Source organism: Micromys minutus (genome assembly GCF_963924665.1).
Source record: "Micromys minutus genome assembly, chromosome: 2".
Classification (NCBI taxonomy): domain Eukaryota; kingdom Metazoa; phylum Chordata; class Mammalia; order Rodentia; family Muridae; genus Micromys; species Micromys minutus.
The window spans coordinates 21,247,357-21,268,971 of NC_137971.1; the positions used below are offsets into that span (position 1 = coordinate 21,247,357).

General features: G+C 36.5%; 1 pseudogene across 1 annotated transcript in view; it reads right to left on the reverse strand.

Moving 5' to 3' along the window:
- Window positions 1-21,615, reverse strand: part of LOC308417020 (cytochrome P450 2C29-like) — a 64,561-nt pseudogene that overhangs the window by 23,318 nt on the left and 19,628 nt on the right. The window contains exon 6 of the transcript in view: window positions 4,015-4,156. The product of the transcript in view is annotated as a cytochrome P450 2C29-like (transcript). The remainder of the gene's footprint in view (window positions 1-4,014; window positions 4,157-21,615) is intronic.

Sequence of the window (21,615 nt, forward strand, 5' to 3'; positions counted from 1 at the left end):
TTGATCGAAGATCTTCACATAAAACCAGGTACACTGAAACTATTAGAAGAGGAAGTGAGGAAAATTTTAGAACACATAGGCACTAGAAAAATTTTTCTGAACAGAACACCAATGGCTTGTGTCCTAAGACCAAGAATCAAGAAATGGGACCTAATGAGATTGTAAAGTTTCTGTAAGACTAAGGACACTGTCAAAAAAAAAAAAAATGGCAGCCACTTAGTGGGAAAAGCCATAACCCATCACACATCAGATAGAGGCTTAATATCTAAAGTATACAAAAGATCTTTCTCAACACCATATCTGATAGATGTCTAATATACAATATATACAAAGAACTCAAGAAGCTAGACACCAGAGAATCTAACAACTCTACTAAAAAATGGGGTACAGCGCTAAACAAATGTTTTCAAATGAAAAATATTGAATGGCTGAAAAACATTTAAGGAAGTGCTCATCACCATTATCCATCAGGGAAATGCAAATCAAAACAACCTTGTGATCCTACCTCACACCAGTCAGATTGGCCAAGAACAAAAGTTCAGATGACAGCAGATGCTGGCGAGGATGTGGAGAAACAGGAACACTCCTCAACTGCTCGTGGGGTTGTAAGCTGGAAAGGGGTTCCAACCACTGCGGAATTCTGTCTGGCAGTTCCTCAGAAAACTGAACATAGTCATACCTTATGACCCTGTTACCCAAATTCTGGGTAAATCCTTCAGAGTTGCTAAAACATAAAATAAGGACACATGTACCACAATGTTCATAGCAGCCTTCCTTATTATATCCAGATGCTGAAAAAACTCAGATGTTTATCAGTATATGAATGATTACAGAAATTGTAGTATATTTACACAATGAAGTACTGCTCAGCTATTAGAAACAATGATGTTATTAAATTCCTAGGAAATAGAGGTATCTAAAGAACCTATTCCTGAGTGAGATAACTCAGTCACAGAAGAACAGAATAATATACAATCACTGTTAATGGGATACAAACCCGAGAAAGCTCTGAACAACCCAGAAACAACTGAAAGACTGTGTGACATTCAAGAATAGAAAAAGAGAATAAACCATTATGCTTAATCCTTACACACCACGAAAACTTCAATTAATTCTAGGTCACATCTTGTTTTACATGTACTTTTTTCTCTGTATAACAGGTAAGATTTTAATGCATGCTATCAAACCTTAAAAAAAATCCAAGCACTGACAAAAATGTATTCATATACTTTTATGCAAAAATGCTTAAAACTTGTACATTTATCTTTGTTTTTTAAAATGAATTTGTTCAATAAAAATGACACCTCATGCTGTTGAAGATTTGATTAAAGGGACCACTTATCCACTGACACTGGGAATGCAGACTTGACCATGATATATATATATATATATATATATATATCAGTTAGATAGCACTTTAATAAGTTAAGAGAGATTAATGTCTATCTTCTATGAGATCCTACTCTTCTACTCTTCTGTATATGTATAATACTTTTTTTCTCCTACATAAATACACATGCACAAACATGTTCATTGCTACTTCATTCATAATAGCCAGATTTTGGAAACAAAGTAGAATTCTCTAAAGTATAAATTTTATAAAGTGAAACATTTACACAATAACTCTATTGTGTACTACTCATCCATTAAAAAGGTAGTGAAATTATGAAATAGTTTCAATGGTAAATTATTGGACATAGAAAATCATCATTGTATAATCCTGATTCCAAAATGCAAATATTCGATTATTTCCTAATATGTGGTTATTATCTGTCAAATAAATGATAACTAAGTTAAAAAAATCTATAGAAATACAAAGATTATGCAGAAATTATAGAAATAGAAATTTATAAAACGTTATAAAATGGTTGGGAGCAGAAAATCAGGCATCAGATAAGGAGGGAAAAGGCAGATAAGGAAGGAAATACAGAAAGCTAAAGCTAAATTTAGGAAGCAGTTGAAGGATGGTATGGAATGAAGGTACGATAGAAACTTTTTTAATATACATAAAATATATAGGAAGATTATATAAGTAAAATTTCCAAAAACAATGGGGAAGCAGAAAAACTATTATATATCTGTTGTCACCAAATTAAACTTCCAGTTCCAGGGCTACAGTACATCTATTTGAGTGGGTAGCAATAGAATTCCCAGGAAAATCTCCAAAGAAACCAGCATAGAGCCAGAGCTGAGAACACACTAAAAACAAGACTATGAAATCAATATAGCCAAAAGACATATAAAATCAGACAGAGTGAAACAGTAAGCACAAGTCTGTTCTATGTCCTTTGATATATATTGTGGCTTAAAGTTTAGTGTTTTTATGGAATTCTTGGTGTGAAAATAAATAGGTCTCTGCTTTTTGAGCCTTTGGTTAGACTCATTTCCTTCTTTTGTTTTGGCCAATACTAGTGTGTTATTTAATATTCATTGAATCTTATTAAATTGTATTTTAGTATACTTTTACTTTATTATTATTGTTCTTTACAAGTCTGTTTCTTTTCTAATGAGAAGTAGAAAAAAAGTAGATCTTAATGTTGAGGGAGGTAAGGAGGAGTAGAAAAGAGTAGAAGGAGAAGAAATCCTAATCATGATACAGTATATAAGAAAAAACTATTTTCAATAAATGGAATAACAGCAGATTGTGAGGGCTAATTTCCCAGTGTAGGAGGAATGCCAAGGTGCTGAGGTGTAGGTGGGTGTTTGGGAGTTGGAGCTGAATACCCAAGATACAATCCACAGAACCTCAAAGGTCAACGAGATAAAGGGCCTCAGTCCAAACTAAGACAGAAGAATGAAACCACAAGGGAAGAGGAGTAGAGGGAACAGCGAGGGAAAAGGACAGAGGATACTAAGAAAACATGATTTTGAATTGAGTGGGAAAAAAAATTTTAGACCTGTAGACCAGGAAAAAGAATGGAAAAAGGTGAACTCAGGAGGTAGGAGATTGAGAGAACTCTCCAGAATGCACCAGAGAACTGGGAACTTAGAGTATCAAAACTCAAAAGAGAGGACCATAGACGAAATGCCATATGTTGAGAAGAGAGAACTTGTACAGCCCACCTCCAGGAGAAAGACAGGATATCAACTTAGGAATGGGGTTGCTATTCAAATGTCAGAACTCTGACACATAATAGTTCCTGTCTGAAGGAACTGCAGAGATGGAAATGGAGTGAAACCTGAAGGAAAAAAAGGTCCACCAAAAGGCCCAACGGGGTATCCAGATCAAAGTGATGCTCAAGGCCTAAGACTGAGGCTATGGAATATTCACAAAAAAAATGGACCTGTTATGGATGTCCTCTGAAAAACCCAACAAGCAGCCGAAAAAGTCAAATACAGATGTTTGCATCCAACTAATAAACAGAAAAGCTGCTAAACCCTGTAGTTCAATTTGGGGAAATTTTGAAGAACATGAAGAAAAAAAAACTTTGTAGAAAGACCAGAAATCTCAATTTATTCTGGACCCCTGAAATCTCTCAGACAATGGATAACCAATAAAGCAACATACACTAGCTGAAAGAGGCCCCCATTACTTATACAGCTGAGGACTACCAGGTCTGGGTTCAGGCAGAGAAGATGCACTTAATGTCAAAAGACCAAAGGCTCCTGGGATTTTAAAAATCTGATGGGGTGAGGGTGAAGTAGAGACATCCTCATAAAAAAAGGGATGGAGTAAGAAAGGGTGTATGGAATATGGAATAATCGGAGTGTGGACTGGGAGGGAAAAAAACTACAGCATTAAAACTAAAAGAAAGTAAAAATAAAAAGAAAGAATATGTATCCACAAGCAATATATGTTGTCCAAAATATTTCTCCCAGGGAGCCCAGACATTGATTAGGATTTGAGTAGTCATCCTGTAACCAGAGTTTATTTATGTGTCATGCTATTCATTACAATCAATAGCACAGATGATGAAGAACAGAGACTGCTCCAAGAATAACAGTATTTAGGACACTGATATCATCTTTCAAGCATCTTACATGACCACTTTGGTCTACCTCCTGTGCCCTCACCTGTCACTTGAGGGTTTTTCAGAAGAAGCAGGAGAGCATATTTCAGTGTTGTGCTTGTTGTCTCTGTCCCTAAACCGAAGAGATCAACGGCAGTGAGTGCCAGATTTTCAAGTGAAAATTCCGATTGTTCAATATGGTTTGCCTATAAATAATTTGATGGAGAAAAATAATTAAATATTTACCATTTATGGTAAACACATTTTATGACAATGAATCTACAGTTGACTTGTGTATGTTTTTACAAGTAGTATAGTTGAATATTTGATATTGAAATTGTAAAATTAAGGAGAAACTACCTAGCTTCCATTTCAAATAGCAGTTATAACTGCATAGAAATTAACTGAGTTGAATTGACATTGAGTATAGTTTTTCACATGATATAAATATTAATTTACAATGTTAGTTTGTAATAAACCTTATACAATTTTTTAAATTTTATTTTGTTGGTAACAATAATCCTAGAATTTAGAGTAAAGAGAAAAACAAATGTGTCATTTCAGAGATGATGGTCCAGATTTCGTGATATTCTTTTTCCTATTTCTAAAGAGATTTCATCTTGGAAACTTAATAAACAGCAGCTGCCAATGTAATGAGACAGAAATGAAGGAAAAAATTAGCAAATATCTGTTGATTTCTCATTACATGTTCAAAATATGGCCATTTTTAATGGGAGATGCAGAGAATTATAAATGAAGCTCTGACTTTTAGAACTGATCTAACTGGACAAAATTAGCAAGAATATAATTTCTAAGAAAAAAATTAAGAAACAATTTCAATAGAAAAAATAATAGGTCAGACTTAAATGAGAAAGTATTACAGTAAGCAATGAATTCCATTAATTTGTATTCTCCAATAAAGAAATTTATGGGTTATACATAATTTCAATTTCATCCTAATTCTTACTAACCTGAGTCTTCCATTGGTGTTATTATCTACTTATAGGTATTTAAGTATTTGTAGGTTTATGCCTGAAAAACACCTAAATGAAACATTTGATTCATTATCGATTTTCTGCTATCATATTAATATGAAGAAAAATGTGTGCTAAGTTTGATTTTTGGATATGAAAATTCATCCATAAAAATTACTTGTAGTCTCTGTATAGTGAACTGCCATATAAGGTATGTGACTCTTATTTTCTTGGGACTTTCTGCCAAACTAAGTCATGTCTGTAATAATTTTTTACTACTGAGTAACATAAATCCATTCTTTCTTAATCCATTAATAATTAGAGTTTCTCTTATTTTTAGAATGTAACCTATCATTGCGTGTGCACACCACATTTCTTATCTGTCTAATCTTTGGTTAGTTCTGGGTTGATTATCTCAACTATTGTGAAAGCCAAAGTAAGAAAGACACATGAACCTGCAGATGTGCTGTACATATGCTAATTTTCTTGGAATAGAACCTAGAATGTAAAGTACATGTATACTATGAGAGAAATAAAGTTTCAAGATGACCTCTGACATTGTTCTCCATAATTTTGGTAATAATTGATATTTCTGTCAATATTAGATTTATATGTGTTCCATGAGATTATGGCTAGTAGGTTCTTCTTTGATAAACTGCCATAATGATTGTGGTAGCATTAAATCTCACTGTAATATCAGTTGTGCTTCCCTAGTAAATCATTTATGCATAATTGTGTTGAACTGATATTTCCAAGCATATAATATAAAAGTATGTGATAACTTTATGAAAGAATAAAAAATATATGTAAACAGCACAATGTAAAATACTTTAAGAGTTAAAAACTATGGTCAAATAGGAATAATCCCCAAATTCAATACTTACTTTAAAAAAATCAGCCACCATGATGTAACACATTATTAGATTACATCAAACAAAAATACATGGCAAATTCTATTAGACACAAAATTAAAGCTGAAATTGTGTATGCAAACTTTGATAGCATACATACTTAGAACATGAAGACAGAAGATAATGCATATTCTATGTGGAGGACCATCTTGGAAAAGTGAGAATTTAAAGTACACCCTATTACCAAAGATTAAAGTTTCATTATAGACCAGCAGAGACCCAGGTATTCAGCCTGGTGAAAAGGTGTTCCAACTAGCCAGGGGACAGAGAGATCTCTCCCAGGCATGCACAAAAAGTGCACCACCAAACTTCCTCATCCAGGGACAAGGAACCCAGAATAGGACACTCTGTTTCCAGCCGGCCAGCAGCTTTGAGACACAGAACATGACTCAGACCATCCGCCACCAAGAAGAGTGGAGATCGAGGGACACAGACCAGGTACAAGGGAAACGGAAGAACAAATGACTGAAAACAAGATGGCAAGATAAAAGTGAAAGAGTATACCACAGGGAAACCAAGAAAACCTGGCAACACTAGAACCCAACTCTCCCATCACAGCAAACATCAGAATGCCAAACACCTCAGAAAAAGAAGATCAGACAAGAAATCCTACCTCAGAATGATGATAGAGATCCTTAAACAAGAACAGGAGGAAAAGCATAAATAATTAGAAGCTTTTAACGAAGAAACAAGAAAAAAACTCAAAGATCTCAAGGAACTAGAAGAAAACAGAACAAAAGAGAAGAAGGAATGGTAGAAGGAATTTTAAATGGAAATTGACACAATAAAGAAAACACTAAAAGAGACATCACTAGAAGTAGAAAACTCCCCCCCCCAAAAAAAAGAAATCAGTAATCACAGATGCAAGCATTTCCAATAGACTACAAGAGATGGAAGAGAGAATCTCAGGGGCTGAAGACAACATTGAAAACATAGACAAAACAGTCAAAGAACATGTAAAAACCAAAGAGCTCCTAACCCAAATTTTCCAGGAGATCTAGGACATAATGAGAAGACTAAACTTAAGGATAATAGGAATAGAAGAGGGAGAAGAATATCAATTAAGAGGGACCGTAAATATCTTCAACAAAATTGTAAAAGAAAGCATCCCTACCCTTAAGAATGAGATGGCTACGAGCATAAAAGAAGCCTTCATAACTCCAAATAGATTGGACCAGAAAAGAAATTCCTCCTGACACATAATAGTCAAAATGCCAAGTGCCAAAAGCAAAGAAAGAATACTAAAAGCAGTAAGGGAAAGTGGTCATGTAACATATAAAGGCAATCCAATCAGAATCACACCTAATTTCTCAACAGAGTCTATGAAAGCTAGAAGAGCCTAGACAGACATCGGGCAGACACTAAGAGAGCACAAGTGCCAGCCGAAGCTGCTATACCCAGCAAAACTATCAATCACCATAGACGGAGAGATGAAGAAATTCCAAGACAAAACTTAATTTGCACAATATTTGACCACAAACCCAGAAATACAACAAGTTACAGGTGGAAAACCCCATACAATGTGGGTAACTACATCCTAGTAAAAACAAACAAACAAACAAACAAAAACATTCCTAAGAAAGAAAACAAAAAGGACAAAGAGACACAGGCACAATTCAACCTGCAAAAGCAATAATAGCAGGAAAGAGCAACCACTATTCCTTGATATCTATTAACATAAATGGACTCAACTCCCCAATAAATATATAGGTTATCAGACAGGATACATAAACAAAACCCAACATTTTGTTGCATGCAGGAAATTCAACTCAGAGAAAAAGACAGACACTATCTCAGAGTAAAAGGATGGGAAAAACACTTTCAAGCAAACGTTCCCAAGAAGCAAGCTGGCGTGGCTATTCTAATATCAAATAAAGTGAATTTCCAACCAAAACATGTCAAAAAAGATAAGGAAGGACACTTTTTACACATTACAGGGAAATCTGTCAGGAGGTACCCTCAATCCTTAACATTTATGCTCCAAATACAAAAGCACCCATATTCATAAATTCACCCCAAACAACATTCACCCCACACACCAATAGTGGAAGACTTTAATACCACACTCACACCAATGGACAGATAATGGAAACTGAAACTTTACAAGGACACTGTAAAACTAACACAGACTATGAAACAACTGGAATTAATATACAGAACATATCATCCTAAAACAAAAGAATATACCTTATTCTCAGCAACTCACAGCACCTCCTCAAAAAATGACCACATAATTGCACACAGAAAGAGCCTCAATCGATATAAGAAGAGTGAAATACTCCCTTGCATCCTTTGAGATCACCATGTTCTAAGACTGGTCTTTAATAACAACAAAGACAACAAAAAGCCCATATACACATGGAAACTAAACACTGCTCTATTAAAAGATAGCAGTGTCAAAAAAGAAATAAAGAAAGAAATTAAGGATTTTCTAGAATTCAATGAAAATGAAAACAGGACATACCCAAACCTATAGAATGCAAAGAAAGCACAACTGAGAGGAAAACTCATATTCTGAGTGCTTTCAAAAAGAAACTGGAGAGAACATACACTAGCATCATGACAGCAAAATTGAAAGCTAAAGAACAAAATGAAGCAGATACACCCAAGTGAAGTAGACGGCAAGAAATAATCTAACTTAGGGAAGAAATAGACTAAATTAAAAACAAAAATGACCATCCAAAAGATCATCAAAACAAAAAGCTGGTTCTTTGAGAAAATTAACAAGATCAATAAACCCTTAGCCAGACTAACTAGAGAGCAAAAAGAAAGTATACAAATTAACAAAATTAGAAAGAAAATTGGAGAAATAATGACTGAAAGTGAGGAAATTCAAGAAATCATCAGATCTTACTACAAAAGCCTATACTCAAAAAGCTGGAAAATCTGGAAGAAATGGATGAATTACAAGGCAGATAAAAGATAAAGTTAAACCAGGACCAGATAAACCATCTAAATAATCTCATAACACCTAAAAAAAAAAAATAGAAGCAGTCATCAAAAACCTCCCAACCCAAAAAGGCCAGGCCCAGGTGGGTTCAGTGTAGAATTTTATCAGACATTTATTGATGACATAATACCAATACTCTCCAAACTTTTCCACAAAATAAAAGAAATACTACCTAACTCATTTTTGAGGCCACAATAACCATTGTTCACAATCCACCCAAAGACACTGCAAAAAAATAGAACTTCAGAACAATCTCACTTATGAACATTGATGCAAAAACATTCAACAAAATACTTGCAAACCAAATCCAAGAACACACCTAAATGATCATTCATCATGATCAAGTAGGCTTCATCCCTGGGATGCAAGAATGATTTAATGTACGGAAATCCATCAATGTAATCCACAATATAAACAAACTCAAAGAAAAAACCAACATGGTCATCACACGAGATGCTGAGAAAGCATTTGACAAAATTCAACACCCCTTCATGTTAAAAGTCTTGGAAAGAACAGGACTCTAAGGACCATACCTAAAAATAATAAAAGCAATATAAAGCAAACCAAAAGCCAACATCAAACTTAATGGTCATTAATGTGAAGCAATCCCAATAAAAACAGACTTGACAAGGCTGCCCACTCTCCCCCTAACTTTTCAAAATAGTACTGGAAATCCTGGCTGGAGTAATTAGACAGAAAGAGGAAATCAAAATGATACAAATTGGAAATGAAGAATTAAAAACATCACTTTTTGCAGATGACATTATAGTGTACTTAAGCGACCACACAAATTTAACCAGAGAACTCCTAAAACTGACAAACAAGTTTAGCAAAGTCGCTGGATAAAATATTAACTCAAACAAATCAGTAGCCTTACTATATTCTGAGGACAAACATGTGGAGAAAGAAATTAGAGAAAAGATACCCTTCACAATAGTTCAAAAACTATGATATACCTTGATTTGACTGTAACTAAGCAAGTGAAGGACCTGTATGACAAGAACTTCAAACCTCTAAAAAAAGAAATTGATGAAGATCTCAGAAAATGTAAATATCTCCCATGCTCATGAATTAGAAGGATCAACATTTTTGAAATGGCCATCTTACCAAAAGCAATCTATACATTCAATGCAATCCCTATAAAATTCCAACCAAATTATTCATTGAGTTGACAAGAGCAATGTGCAATTTTATCTGGAAAAACAAATGACCTAGAATAGCGAAATTCATCCTTAACAAGAAAACTTCTTGGAGGAATCACCATTCATGACCTCAAGCTATATTACAAATTGTGCTAAAAACAATGTGGTGCTGGTACAGAAATAGGCTCGTGGATCAATGGAATAGAATAGAAGTTCCAGAAATTAGCACTCACATATATGGTCACCTGATTTTGGACAAAGGAGCTGTAAACATTCAATGGAAGAAGGAAAGCCTATTCAATAAATGGGGTTGGCCCAACTGGCACTCAGCAAGCAGAAGAATGAAAATAGACCCTATCTTATCTTCTTATACAAAGCTCAAATGTAAGTGGATCAATGATCTCCACATTAAACCAGCTACACTGAAACTATTAGATGAGAAAGTAGGGAGAACCTTTGAACACATAGGCACGGGATAAAATATCCTGAACAAAACACCAATGGCTCCTGCCCTAAGTTCAAAAATCTATAAATGGGACTTAATGAGATTGCAAAGTTTCTGAAAGGCTAAGGACACTGTCAAGAAAACAAAGTGGCAGCCAACAGAGTGGAAAAGGATCTTTATCAACCCAAGATCAGATAGAGGCCTAATATCCAAAGTATACATAGAACACAAAAGGCTAGACACCAGAGAATCAAAAAACCTATTAAAACTTGGGGTATAGAGATAAACAAAATGTTCTCAATTGAGGAATATCAAATGGCTGAGAAACATCTAATGAAGTGCTCAACATCCTTAGCCATGAGGGAAATGCAAGTCAAAACAAACTTGTGATTCCACCTCACACCAGTCAGATTGGCCAAGATCCAAAACTCAGATTGCAGCAGATGCTGGCGAGGTTTTGGAAAAAGAAGAACACATATTTCACTGTTGGCTTAATACTACCACATTGCCCATCATTCTGGCAGTTCCTCAGAAAATTGGACATAGTACTATTTGAAGATCCAGCTATTCTACTTCTGGGCATATATCCCAGAGACACTCCAATATACAACAAAGACACATGCACCACAACATTCATTGCAGCTCTTTTTATAATAGCCCGAATCTAGAAAGAACCCAGATGTCATTCAGTAGATTAATGGATACAAAAATTGTGACACATTTACACAATGGAATACTACTCAGCTATCAGAAACAATGACTTAACCTAATTTTTACGAAAATGGTTGAATCTAGAGAATATCATCCTGAGTGAGATAAAGGAGTCACAAAAGAACATACATAATATGCAGTCACTGATAATGGTATACTAACACCAGAAATCTCTGAACACCTCAGAAACAACTCACAGACTGTGTGAAGTTCAAAAAAAAAAAAAAAAAAAAAAAAAGAAAAAAAAAAAAAAAAAAAAACCAACATTATGCTTAATCCTTACACACCAAGAAAACTTTGATTAATTCCAGGTTACATCCTGTTTTAGGTGTACATTTTGCTCATTGACACTGTAAGACTTTAATGCACACGATCAAACCTTTAAACAAAAGGCCAAGCACTGACTAAAATATTTTCATATACTTTAGTGCAAAACACTTAAAATTTGTTCTTTTATCTTTGCATTTTTAAAATAAAGTTGTTCAAAAAAAAAAGAAAATAATGAATGGCATATAATGTGAAAAATGTTTATACTAAATTTATTAGGAAAATAAAATCTAAGAATAAATGTTCTCAACTAGTTTCCACACTGCTAGAAATATTAATCTGAACAAAAAACCTTACAAAATAAAGAACCCAAATAGGGAAGTATTCAATACACTGAAATTTATGAAAAAGGGATGATGAAACATGTAAAAAAGCATATGCAATCTAGACAGAAAAATTAATCCAATCTGATGAATTATTTCAGCAAAATTTTAGGGAAAAAATTAATCCAGTTAAAAAATTATTCATCAGAAAATAACAATCTGAAATCAAAGAGGATGTTGTCTGTTGAGGTTGTTGGGATGAGCCTCACATAATTTTTAGCAGCAGTCTTTGTTCTCTTCTTTGCCTCAATTGGGCTATTAATCTTATAAAACTCTGAAGAAACAACTGCAAAGATATGGGTGGAATCAGAAGAAAGACTTTCTGAGTAACTATAAAAATGAACAGGTGGAAATCCAGAAAGGAATTAAGGATTTTCTAGAATTTAATAAATTTAAAGCAAAAAAATACACAAAACTTTGGGAAGCAATGACAACAGTACTAAGAGGAAAACTCATAGCACTGAGTGCCTCCAAAAACAAATTGGAGAGAGCATTCACTAGCAACTTGACAGCACAGCTGAAAGCATTAGAACAAAAAGAAGTATGTACACCGAAGAGGAGAAGATGGCAAGAAATAAGCAAACTCAGAGCAGAAATTAACCAAATTAAACCAATAAAAACCATTCAAAAAATCAAGAAACAAAGAGCTTGTACTTTGAGAAAATTAACAAGATCTATAAACCCTTAGTCAGACACAAGAGGTCAAAGAGAGAGTATCCAAATTAACAGAATCAGAAAAGAAAGTGGAAATATAGCAATTGAAACTGAAAAAATTCAAAAAAATCATCAGATCCAAATACAAAATACTATACTAAACAAAACTGGAAAAACTGGAAGAAATGGATAAATTCCTAAACAGATACCAGATAACAAAGTTAAATCAGGACCAGATAAACCATCTAAATAATCCCATAAAACTTATAGAAATAGTAGCAGTCATCAAAAGCATACCAACCAAAAAAGATCAGCACCAGATGAATTCAGGGCAGAATTCTATCAGATATTTATTGACAAACTAATACAAATAAACTCCAAACTATTCCACAAAATAAAGTCAGAATGAACAATAACCAATTTGTTCTTTGAAGCCACAATAACTCTCATTCCTAAACCACACTAAGACCCTACAAGTAAAGAAAATTTCATGCCAAACTCCCATAGAGCAATGATGCAAAAATACACAACAAAATTTTTGGAAACTGAACCAAGAACACATCAAAATAGTCATTCACCATGGTCCACTAGGCTTCATCCCTGGGATGCAGGGATGGTTTAATATACAAAAATCCATCAATGTAATCTACCATATAAACAAACTCAAAGAAAACAAACCATATGGTCATATCACTAGATACTGAGAAAGCATATGACAAATTTCAACACCCCTTTATCTTAAAAGTCTCAGAAAAGGCAGGAATCCAAGGCCCACATTACACATAATAAAAGCAATATACAGCAAAAAATAGCCAATATCAAAATTAATGGTGAGAAACCTGAAGCAATACCACTAAAATCAGAAACTAGACAAGGCTACCCAATCTCTCCCTACCTACTCAACATAGTACTGGATATCATGGCCAGAGCAATCAGACAGCAATAGAAAATCAAGGAGATACAAATTGGAAAGAAAAGGAACAGGTGAGATCCAGAAACACAGGCCTGGTGAGACTGTGCTGCTAATAGCCAGGGTGCAGAGAGGTCTGGGTGGATTGCCCGAAAAGCACTCTCCCTGATTGGTCCAGGGAAGCAGAAATCTTTCAAAGGGACTCAGTTTCCACCCGGAGGGCCCTTGCATGCAGAACAAACACTCAGGCCATCTGAAACCTGGAACACTGGAGATCCAGGGACTCAGGCCAGGTACAGGGGAGAGACAGAAACCAATGACTGACAACAAGATGATGAATATTCACAGACACCAAGAAAGAAAGAGAAAAGCAAAAGAATTTACCCCAGAGAAACCTAAACAACCTGGAAATAGCAGAACCCAGCTCTCCCATCAAAGCAAACAGGAGAATGACAAACACTCCAGAAAAAGAAGACTCAGAACGGTAATCATACCTCAAGATGATGATAGCGATAATTAACAAGAACAGGAGGAAAAGCATAAAGAAGTAGAAACTTTTAAAAAGAAAAACCTAAAAAAGAAATCAGGAGTCACAGATGCAAGCATTTCCAACAGACTTCAAAAGATGAAAAAGAGAATCTCGGGGACCGAAGACTACATTGAAAACATAGTCAAAACAGTCAGAAAACATGCAAAAACCAAAAACTCCTAACTGAAAATGTCCAGGATATCCAGGACATAATGAGAAGACCAAATCTAAAGATAATAGGAATATAAGAGGGAGAAGAATATCAACTAAGATGCACAGTATGTATCTTCAACAAAATTGTAGAAGAAAACTTCCCTATACTTATGGATGAGATGACCAAAAGACTAAAAGAAGCCTACAGAACTCCAAATAGATTGGACCAGAAAAGAAATTCCTCCCGACACATAACTGTCAAAATTCCAAGTGCCCAAAGCAAAGAAAGAATACTAACAGCAGTAAGGGAAAAGGTCATGTAACATATAAAGGCAGATACATCAGAATCACCCCAAATTCTCAGTGGAGACTGTGAGAGCTAGAAGATCCTGGACAGACATTATGCAGACACAAAGAGAGCACAAGTGCCAGCCCAAGCTGCTATACCCAGCAAAATGCTCAATCACCATAGATTAAGACACCAAGATATTCCAAGACAAAACTAAATTTACACAATATCTAGACACAAACCCAGCACTACAACAAACTATAGGTGGAAAACCCAATACAAGGAGAGAAACTACATTCTAATAAAAACAAGAAAATACCTAAGCAAAAATCTAAAATAAAAAAGACAAACAGGCACAATTCTACCTCTAAAAGCAAAAATAGCAGGAAAAAGCAACCACTATTTCTTAATATCTGTTAACATAAATGCACTCAATTACCCAATAAAAAGATATAGGTGGTCAGACTGAATATATAAACAGAATCCACAATTTTGCTGCACACCTAAACCTTATCTCAGAGACAAAAAAAAAAAAAAAAACCACTATCTCAGAGTAAAAGGTTGGGGGAAAAATGTCCAAGCATATAGCCTGAAGAATTAAGCTGGAATAGCCATTTCAATATCAAATAAAGTAGATATTCAACAGAAAGTTATCAAAAATATAAGTAAGGACACTTTTTACTAATTACAGCGAAAATTTGTCAGGAGGAACTCTCAATCCTTAACATATATGTTCCAAATACTGGAGCACCAATATTAATTAAAGAAACCCTACTAAAGCACAAAAAATGCATTGCACCCCACAAAATAATAGTGGGAGACCTCAGTACCCCACTCTCATCAACGGACAGATCATTGAAACAGAAACTGAACAAGAACAGAGTGAAACTAGCAGATTTTATGAACCAATTAAAATTAATAGACATCTAGAGAACATACCATTATAAAACAAAAGAATACACCTTCTTCTCAGCACCTCATGACACCTTCTCCAAAACTGATCATATAATCGGTGACGAAATAAGGCTCAGTAGATATAATAAGATTTACATACTTCAATGTGTCCTATAAGATGACCATGTTCTAAGGCAGGTTTTTAATAAAAGACAACAAAAAGCCCATGAATACAAGAAACTAAACAATGCTCTATTAAAAGAGAGCATGATCAAAGAAGAAAACAAGAAATAATTAAGAATTTTCTAAAATTTAATTAAAATTAAAATGTAACAACCCATATCTACAGGATGCAATGAAAGCAGTACTGAGAGAAAAAACTCATAGTTCTGAGTGCTTCCAAAAAGAAACTGGAGAAAGCATTCATTAGCAATGTGACAGCACAGTGAAAGCAATAGAACAAAAGGAAGCAGATACATTAAAGAGGAGTAGACAGCAAGAATTAATCACACTCAGAGCAGAAATTGACAAAATACAAACAAAAAGGACCATTTAAAGATTCAACAAAACTAAGAGCTGGTTCTTTGAGAAAATTAACAAGATTGATACACCCTTACCCAGACTAACTAGAGTTCAAAGAGAGAGTATACAAATTAATAAAATCAGAAAGGAAAGTGAAGACACAGCAACTGAAAGTGGGGAAATTCAAGAAATCATCAGATCCTACTACAAAAGTCTATACTCAACAATGTTACAAACTCTGGAGGAAATGGATGAATTCCTAGACTGATACCACAATAAAGTTAAACCAGTACTATGTAAACTATCTAAATAATCCCATATCACTAAAGAAATTGAAGCAGTCATCAAAAGCCTCCTAACCAAAAAAAGCCCATATCCAGCAAAATGGGTTCATTGGAGAATTTTATCTGACATTATTGACAACCTAATACCAATACTCTCTAAACTATTCCACAAAATCAAGTCAGATGTAACACTACTTAACTCATATTTCGAGGCTACAATAACCCTCGTTCCTAAACCACACAAAGACCCTACAAGGAAAGAGAACTTCAGACCAATCTCCCTTATGAACATTGATGCAAAACACACAACAAAATACTTGCAAACCAAAACCAAGAACACATCAAAATGATCATTCACCACGATCAAGTAGGTTTCATTCCTGAGATACAGGGATGGTTCAATATACAAAAAACCATCAATGTAATCTACCATATAAACAAACTTAAAAAAAAAACACACATTATCATCTCACTAGATGCTGAGAAAGCATTTGACAAAATTCAACACCCCTTCATGTTAAAAGTCTTTGAAAGAGCAGGAATCCAACTCTCATACATATAGATAATAGAAGCAATATACAGCAAACTAACAGCCAACATCAAATGTAATTGTAGGAAACCTGAAGTTATCCCTTGAGTTATTCCCTAAATCAGGCAATTGACATGGCTGCCCACTCTTGAATACATATTAAACACAGTACTGGAATTCCTGGCTGTAAAAATGAGACAGCAAAAGGAAATCGAAGGGATACAAATTGCAAAGGAAAAAGTAAAGATATCAGAATTTTCATATGACATAATTGAATACTTAAGTGACCACAAAAATTCCATGAGAGTCCTTTAAAAACAGATAAACAACTTCAGCAAAGTGGCTGGATATAAAATTAACAGAAACAAATCAGTAGCCTTCTTCTACTCAAAGAACAAACAAGCTGAGAAAGAAATTAGGGAATATATTCCCTTCAAAACTGTCTCAAACAATATGAAATACCTTGCTGTGACTCTAACTCTGCAAGAGACGAACCTGTATGACAAGAATTTCAAATCTCTAAAGAAGAAAATCGAGGAAGATCTCAGAAAATAGAAAGATCTCCCAAGCTCATGGATTGGAATGAACAACATTGTAAAAATGGACATCTTACCAAATGCAATCTACATATTCAATGCAATCCCCATTAAAATTCCAACCCAATTCTTCATAGAGTTGGAAAGAGAAATGTACAATTTCATCTGAAATAACAAAAGACCTAGAAAAGAGAAATCTTTCATCCACAACAAGAAAACATCTGCAGGAATAACTATACCCTAGCTTCAATCTATATTACAAGGCAATTGTGCTAAAAACTGCATGGTACTGGTAAAGAAATAGGAACGTGGATCAATGGAAGAGAAGAAAAGATCAAGAAATGAACACTCACATATGTGGTCCCTTGATTTTTGACAAAGGAGATGTGTCCCGCGCAACCATCTCGCCAGCAAGAACGACACGGCACACAAATAGGATTCTTCTGTGGTAAAGCTTTAATGCTCTCGAGAGGCAAAACATAAGCTTACATCAAGTAGAAGCGAAGACCACGAACTATCTAGCCCATTCCCTTATAAAGGGATCAGTCCTCGCCTTGGACATGGAGCCTGGTTGAAACTCATCAGGCCCTAAGACGCCATGGGAGAGGCAGAACTCAAGGAGTGGAAAGTTACCCAGCACATGTGCAAATAACTTGTTTACTGCTAACTCCAGCCGGATGTCAGCGCCAGCTTGTAATAGAGAATGTACAGGTGGTGCCCCACATCTCCCCCTATCTTTTATTCTTTAAGCAAAGTAGGACACCCATATTAAAAGGGCGGAGATAGAAGTCAAAACCTCATTAAGGTGTATAAAGACCATGTACAGGAGTAACCGCTAGGCTTTTTGTAGCCCGTAGTACTCTTGACCTGTCACTCTGCCATTTTTCTGAGGGAGGGACACTGGGACAGGCAACCCTCACGCAAGATGATATATCTCCCAGAGATACCCCGTGACAAGGGGCTCTCAGTGCGATGCTTTGCTCAGCATCCCTCATGGGCTGCTCAAACCAGACACTCTAATCCTGGGCAATGAACCGAAGTTCTAGGAGTGCAAGAGCTGCCTGGCCGGCGACCTACTGCTTAACCATAGACAACCAGATACCGGCTGATGCTTTATGTTCTAGAGCGACAAGCGCTTGGGCAATAACCACCTTGTCTCTCTTTTTGTTTGGGCCTTGAGCTTACAAACCAGCCAGAGAAGCAACACAAATCCGCAGCAAAGGATTGCTCCAGAGAGTCCAATCCCCACCCAAGTTGATATCAGTGGTGAAAAACTTAGGGAAGACTGTAGCATCATGTTCCACTGGAATTGGTTTCAGGAATGCTGACAGAATCGCCCATCTTGCCTCTCCTCTGACTCTCTGGTTCCAAAGCATCAGGAGCAGGGCTGTCATCAGGAGTCTCGACCATTTTTCGAGTGAGCCTCTCGGGGACCCAGAAGGGATTATTTTCATCCTGAGGGAAAACACAAACAGCTCCCCTGGATCTGATCAACTCAAGATCCGGTCCTTTCCATTTATTAGTTATGACATCTTTCCATTTCACCATCTCTCTTAGTTTGTCCATGGGTAGGCTATGCCTTTCAGCCGCCGTATGGCCGTGGTCATCAAGATTTAAAAAATTTAAGGTGAATAGTGCCATGGATACTGCGGTCCTAGGCACAGGGGGAAAAGCCTGCATAATTCCCCCTTTTTGTTTTATTAGATATGATTTAAGGGTGCGGTGAGCACGCTCGACGATGCCTTGCCATTGTGAGTTGTAAGGCAAACCTGTAAGATGAGTCACAGCCATCTGGCTACAAAATTGTTGAAATTTTTGTGAGGTATAAGCAGGTCCATTATTTGTCTTTAAGAACGTTGGTTTACCCCATGCACTCCAAGCCTCCAAACAATGTTGGATGGCATGTGAGGCCTTCTCTCCAGATAAGGGAGTGGCTGCAATTACACCTGAAGAGGTGTCAATGGATACATGTACATATTGCAGCTTACCAAAGAAGGAGACATGGGTAACATCCATTTGCCATATTTGAAGTGGTTGGATGCCCCGAGGATTAACTCCAGACTGGGGAGCAGGCAGAAACTGACTGCAATTTTGGCAATTAACAACAATATCACGAGCCTGTTTTGGGAAATAAAAAAGTGACGTCTCAGAGTTTCAGAAGTTACATAAAAGTCTTTGTGAAAACTTTTAGCAGCCTCTAGAGGTGAAGACATGTCTATAACAATCATTTTTGTAGCCCTGTCTGCCAAATCATTGCCTTGAGTCATAGGTCCTGGATATCTAGAATGAGCTCTAATGTGAGTAATATAAAAGGGTGATCTTCTGACTAGAAGGGAGTTTTGAATTTGTGCAAAAATTGAGGCAACTCTGCTAGACGGTTTAATAATGCCAGCCTCCTCAAGCAGATTGACAGCATTAAAAACATAAGATGAATCAGACACTATATTTATAGGTTCTGAGAAATGTTGTAAGACCTCAAGAACCACTAGAAATTCTACCACCTGTGGAGAGGCTTCTGTATACTGCCTCAAATAGACCTGTCCATTAACCACAAAAGACCACAGTCCGGTCTTGGAACCGTCAGTATAAATCACTAACCCTTCTTTTAGGGGACTACAGGATGTTACTTTATGAAAAACTACAGGTTGGGTTAAAGCAAACTGTAAAATTGGATTTTTTGGGTAATGATTATCTATTTTTCCCAAAAAGGAGGTGACTAAGATAGCCCAATCATTCGAAGTAGCAGCAAGAGTGGAAACCTGTATAGAATTATAGGGAACAATTAGCAAATGTGGTTCAGTGCCAAAATGTGTGATGGCAGATTTTAGTCACCTCAGCACCAGTTGTGTCACAGCATCTGGATACCAGTCAATTATTTTAGCTGGCGAGGCATTTGATGGACCCACAATAATGGTCCTTGCTGCCAAAGCACAGCAGTAGGAGTCTGTTCCTTTTAAAAACACATAATGAAAAAGGTTTATCATAATCTATGTGAGCCAATTGTGCAACTTGTATAGCCTCTTCTACCAACTGTAATGCCCTTTCTGCTTGCGGGGTCAAACTTCTAGGTGAGGAGACATGAGGATCTCCTTCTAGAATATCAAATAAGGGTTTAAGTTCAGCAGAAGGAATCTTAAGAAAAGGTCTAAGCCAATTGATGTCTCCCAGTAATTTTTGAAAATCATTAAGAGTGTGGATGTGATCTCTTCTTATCTCGAGCTTTTGAGGGACAATCTTATCACTGAATACCACAGACCCAAGGAATTGGCTGGTATCAGAAATCTGGACCTTTTCTGTTGCAATATATAGGCCCTTTCTTTTTAGGGTCTGTAACAATATAGGAAATGCCTCTTTTCAAATCATCAAATTTTTGTGGCATAATGCAAGACACACATGTCTCTTTACACTCTCTGGCAGGAATGAGAAGTCTTTTAAAGGTTAGCGTGTCTCATAAGGAGGAGGGGCTGTCGGTAAAGGAGGTGCTGTTGAAATGGCTAATGGCACATTCAGAGGGCTGCACCGCTCATCAGGGTAATACTTTTCTTCCTCATATCTAGCAGCTTTTTTTATCTAGCTCTGCTTCTTTTAGATCTAAGCCTTCTCACTCATCATCATCATCTGAAATCTCAGGGCTATCAATGTTATGAGCCTCAAAGTCTTCTACATGGTACAAGCTTGCTCCCCTTTTCTTAATATTAGAGGGCATAAGGGAATGAAAATCTGAATGTTTGTGGGTAACAACTCTCCCGCTGTGCAGCATACCTGGAGGTCCTTTTTCCTTAGGGGGGGGGAATATCTTTTTCTGTGTGCTCCCATCCTCTCGCTCTGTTCAGCTTCTGATAGTCTATCCTGGACTTCACTCAATGCCTCTTGCCCCGCAGCGATAGCGGGCCTACAACTATCATCTTTTAAACAATTTTTTGCCATTCTCCAAATGGCCATGGTCCTAGGCCCGAGGTCTCTGGCAGTCAGCACACAGTCTAAATCTCTACCCAATTGCTTCCATGAGGCTGGTGAGAGAGACCCAGAGACCACAAACCAAGGGGTAGCATACTCTACCTCTTTTACAAAATGCTGTAAGATGAGGGTGGGCAATTTTTGATCTCTCTGCTTAAGAATTGACTGCAGGGCTGTAACAGTCGAGTGTGAAGGGCCCATCACAGTGATGTGATGCTGAGGCTTATTTACGTTGAGGCTCAAAGTGAAACTGAAAGGCGAGTAAGCACAAAACTAACCCTAGCCCCGATGGACACAAGAGGAAATTAAGAGGAAGAGAATAAAAACTGCACTGACAAAGACCAGAGCCTCTACAGACCCTTCCCAGGCCGTGGAAGATTTAAACCAATTTTAAAGAAAGATCCAGGGTTAGACATATCTTGCCGAACTTATCTCCCAGCAGTTCTGGATTCTCCCTGCCCGGAGACAGGGTGTCTTCTGTGGTGCAGACGATGGAGTGGTCGAGTTCCCGGGTTCAGGCACCAGATGTCCCGCACAAATGTCTCGCCAGCAAGAATGACGCAGCACAAAAAATAGGATTCTTCTGCGTTAAAGCTTTAATGCTCTCGAGAGGCAGAGCATAAGC